The sequence below is a fragment of the Bufo gargarizans genome, chromosome 8, assembly GCF_014858855.1.
Source record: "Bufo gargarizans isolate SCDJY-AF-19 chromosome 8, ASM1485885v1, whole genome shotgun sequence".
Classification (NCBI taxonomy): Eukaryota; Metazoa; Chordata; class Amphibia; order Anura; family Bufonidae; genus Bufo; species Bufo gargarizans.
Window position 1 is genome coordinate 177,221,384 of NC_058087.1, and position 5,400 is coordinate 177,226,783.

Consider the following 5,400-nt stretch of genomic DNA (forward strand, 5'->3'; position numbering starts at 1 on the left):
GGACACAGCTATTTCTGGGGTAGGGATAAGAGGGCGGTCACATACAATCTCTTTATACGCAGACGACGTATTTCTATCTCTTACAAACCCGGAACAATCCTTAGCGGCGGTGATGGCCCAAATTTCCTGCTATGGGGAACTTTCATAGTACCATCTGAACTCTGCTAAAACGCAAGCACTACCGATTAATATCCCAGAGAATGTGGTGGCGAACTTTCAAAGGGATCGGCTGTTCGACTGGCAGCCTCACAGTATCAAATACCTAGGTACAAATATGACCGCATCCATGTCTCACCTCTATACCTTAAATTACGAATCGCTTCTTCAATCCACAGAAAAGGAACTTGCGGAATACGCCAAATACGACGCCTCATGGCTTGGCAGGATAGCCTCATTTAAAATGTTCACCCTCCCAAAGTTTTTTTTACTTATATCGCACCCTGCCCATAGATTCTCTTTCAGAGCGCATGCTTTACTCTCTAAGTACACCTAGAGAAATAGGCGCCCGAGGATTGCCCGCGCTATCATTACCAGAGAGCGACTTAAGGGCGGTTTAGCCTTGCCGGATCTGAAATTATATTATATAGCAACGTTGGTTTCTATGTTGAGGGGTTGGGTTAGGCCATCTTTGGACATACCATGGGTACATTTAGAGGAACATTTAACCAATGGATACTCCTTATCAGAGTTATTGCACCTTACTTTTTGGAACGTCCCTTTGCCACAAGGTCTTAGCCCAACTGTCCAAGCATCTCTTGCCGCTTGGTCTAAGTACCATGAGTTGGCGGACACAGATGAATCCCCCACTCTTGCATCTATCCCCTTCTCACTGATCCAGTCTCTCTTGCCTTACTCTGACCTGTCGTCCTGGCGATCGAGCCCCATTCACTGTGTAGGGGATCTAATGGAGCAAGGAACACTGCAAACGTTTCACTATCTGTGTAAGAAAGGGGACTTTTATAAATACCTCCAGATCAGGCACCTAATCCAGGGTCTAAAATGGATAAGCTAGCGAGAGTGTATATCACAGGTAATTCAAAGGGACTAAAACCTTTGTACAATGCAATCTTACACCCGTCCCAGTTTAAGCGCTCCCACCCAATGATGGCTTGGGAGACAGACCTGGGTCAACCGTTTTCAGACGCAGAATGGACACGCGCTATCAGCATGATACACATACATTTGACGTGTATATCGCATGTCGAGTCGGCGCTGAAGACGGTTCTCAGATGGTACTACACCCCTGACAGGTTGGCGCGTAGGTATGCATCGGCCTCCAACTGTTGTTGGAGGGGGTGCGGTTGCAGGGGAACATTATACCATGTGTTATGGCAATGTCCTATTATACAACGTTACTGGTCAGCATGTCGCGACTTGCTGACCCAAACACTCCCCATCAAGATTAATTGGAATCCACAACTCGTATTGTTAAACTTATTTATAGGAGTCGATCTCCTGCTATCCTCTTACAGGCAGTTTCTCTGTATATTTTGTATCACAGCAAAACTGGTGTTGCTGAGGAGATGGAAAACTCCAGATGTACCGCCTCTTAGTGACTTAATCACCGCTCTTAATAGTACATATACATATGAGAAGATTATCTCGTTGGGGGAAAGGTGGCTTTACCAAATTTCAGTTACACTGGGCCCCCTGGGCAGCGGTCCCCCTTGTGCGTCTCCCCGTAACATACCCTGTCTCACTGATTAAACGGGATAGGTCATACCGTGGATGTAGGATACTAGGTAGTCCCCCATTTTAGGATCCGTTCTAGAACTGGCACAGGCAGACACCTCTTTGATTTATAACACAGCTATTTATCAGGCAATAGTTTTATGCAATTGTGTTTCTTTTGTCGATTTTGTGCTTCTATGTTTCCCCGAAGCACTGTTTGTAATATGTCTTAAACAATGTAAAGGCTTCGGGTAACCCCCAGAATCTGTACTTATTTGTTTATTGAAAATGGAAATAAAAACTATTGAAACGAAAGGGGTTGTCTCACTTCAACATATGGCATTTATCATGTAGAGAAAGTTAAAACAAGCCACTTACTAATGTATTGTGATTGTCCATATTGCCTCCTCTGCTGGCTGGATTCATTTTTCCATCACATTACACACTGTTTGTTTCCAGGGGTTACGACCACCATGCAATCCAGCAGCGGTGGCCGTGCTTGCACACTACAGGAAAAGGTACCAGCCTATGCGCACTCCCATTGTCCCGGCCACCAGACAGGTCTGTCCTTTTGTCTATATTGTGCAAGCACGACCACCACTGCTGGATTGCATGGTGGTCGTAACCCCTGGAAACGAGTAGTGTATAATGTGTGCACAAGCAGCCATTCACACATAATCGAGCATCGGAACAGCTTGAAAAAGGGCACCTACTAAAAAGAGCCCGAATTGTGGCACTGATGTATATTATGTACTACTGGTGTTGAAATTAATTAATAAAAGAAAATATTTTCTAAATAAACGTCATCGGTGTGCTGTCTTCAACCATAAAATACTAGAAAAAATGGATTCAGCCAGCAAAGGAGACAATATGGACAATCACAATACATTAGCAAGTGCCTGGTATTAACTTTCTCTACATGATAAATGCCATTTGCTAAAGTGAGAAATTTTAATTAGACATGTCCACTTCACCTTGTACATGTGCTGTCTGCATTACAGACTCGTAAAGAAAAAGAAAATATACGGTAAGTCGGTTTGCCTCAAAATACCCCTTTTTATAGGCTTGGGAATTACTACTGCTTTCAATAATCAATATACACATTGTAATGTAAATTTTTGAAGCTTGTAACATAACCGCACTGAATTGCTCTGCTCCACAAAATTACCCAGGATACACTTGCAAGGGCAATTAAATTGGAAAGAATACTGAATCAGACGTGCCAGTAATCCCATGGGATGAATCTCTTGCTTAGTACTTGAAATACAAGCGGCAGCGAGAATTAAAGTCATCTAAGGACAAGCCGGCTGCTCTGCAGTAATTGGGAAGTAAGGATGTGGGACACTCACGCCGCTGCACGTAGTTTTCTGTAGCGGGCGGCTGGGGTGGGGGGGGGGGAAGGGGGGAAGGGGACAGCATTTTCTAAACCTGTGGATGAATAATCCTTCCATTATTTTAGCCATCACAAAAACTAGATTCCTTTCTACTTACTGTAAAATCTCTCTTCTGTTCATTGTGGGACACAGGCAAGACCATGCCATGGGGAATAGCTGCTGCCACTGGGAGGCGGACACTATTCACCCGCCATACCCTTCCTACAGGGACTAATCTAAGACAGTAAGTACCGAAGCAGTAAGAGAAATAGAAAAAAATAAACTATGTAAGAAACCGGAAACCGAACAATCCCTGAAACTGGGGCAAAAAAATAAAAATAAAGGGTGGGAGCCGTCTCCCCAATGAACGGAAGGAAAAAAGATTTTACGATAAGTATAAAAAATTCTGTTTTATCATCTGTGTCATTGGGGGACACGGGCAAGACAATGGGACGTTCTAAATCAGTGCCATGGGTGGGCAAGGAAACACAGAAAACAGTACCGGACTGTAAACCACTGCCTACAGAACTCTGGTCCAAGTGACATGTCCACAAATGCAAAGAGGTGCACCCTATAAAACCTGGGGAAGGTGTGTTAGGACAATTAGGTTACAGCCAGGGGCGTAGCTATAGGGGGTGCAGAGGTAGCAGTTGCTACCGGGCCCAAAGACCCTTGTGCCATATAAGAGGACACTGGTATTATAGAAAGTACATGCTGGTCAAGTTACACCTCTGGCTGAAGGGAAGGGGTTAGGTCAAGAATTTGGATTGGGGGGGTGCTGTTTCAATTTTTGCCTCAGGAGGCACGAAGGCTATGTGTTTCCCCTTTCCCTTGCCACAAAGTAGGGGGCCCAAGCTGAACTCTTGCACCAGGCCCCATGAGCCTTTAGATACTCCCCTGGTTTCAGACCTACACACTTTAAGGGCCAAAGCCTGGTGACATACATCCCAGAATGCCCCTACCGCCCAAGCAGAATGGGAAGTCATTCATAATGGAGGCTCACAGTTTTTGGTATGGTAAGCTTCCACAATTGCTAAGTGAACACATCGAGAAATGGTAGCTTTTGAGACTGCTAGTCCCTTTCTAGGACCATTCGGAATCACAAAGAGAGAATCCACTTTTCTTAAAGAAGACGTCTGGGACAGATGTATGCTAATAGCGCCAGCGGTGTCACTTTCGTCGGTGTGCTGCTCATTGGTGAGGGAAGCTACACTGGAATAAGGGGACACTGAGCAAGAACTAGAGGACAACGGCTGATTTGTGATCCACCATTCCTCCTTACCTTCCAGGGGTAGGGAACAAGCAGCAGGCTTGGCGACCCATTGGTCTCCCTTCTCATGTTTAGGGCAACAGGTAATTTGTGAACATCTGTAAGCTTAAAGTTTGCCTCCTACAGACAGCTAAAATTGTCAGCTTAGACCCTGCAGGAAGGGTACAGCTGGCGAGAGGAGCTCACACTTTTTGCATACTGTCCGCAGCTATACCCCGTGAACAACGACAAAGATGAGAAAATATACCCGTTAAGAATATAGGAACATTCTGATTTGATGTTTGCAAATTTACTTACATCTTTGTATGTTTTGACCGATTTACAAATATCACAGAACAGACGATGGTAATAGAAGATGTGCTGTAATGCACGTACACTGGTGACATCCTGGCCCACGCGAGGTGAAAAACAATGGAGCATATTTATCAGTGCAATGTTAGCAGTTTTGTGTCGTCATTGCATGAAAAGCAAGGCGGTCAAGCTGAACTTTATATTTATGACACCCACCTCCTCCTAATTTTTCATACACATACAAACAAGCTTCTTAAAGGGGTTGTCTCAATTCAGTAAGTGGCATTTACCTTGTAGAGAAAGTTAATACAAGGCACTTACTAATGTATTGTTATTATCCATATTGCTCCCTTTGCTGGCTGGATTCATTTTTCTATCATATTATACACTTCTGGTTTCCATGGTAACGGCCACCCTGTAATCCATCAGTGGTGGTCGTGCTTGCACAATATAGGAAAAAGCATCGGCCTATGTGCGCCAACATGGTGCCGGCCACCAGAGAGGCTGATGCTTTTTTCTGTAGTGTGCAAGCACGACCACCACTGATGGATTGCAGGGTGGTCTGTAACCATGGAAACTAGCAGTGTATAATTTGATGGAAAAATGAATCCAGCCAGCAAAGGAAGCAATATGGATAATAATAATACATTAGTAAGTGGCTTGTATTAACTTTCTCTACATGATAAATGCAACTTACTGAAGTGAGACAACCCCTTTAAGAAAAAAGGGGTTGGCGATTAAGATCAGTTACAGTCTTGGAGAATATGGCAGCTTTACACAAACTGAATAGAGGCA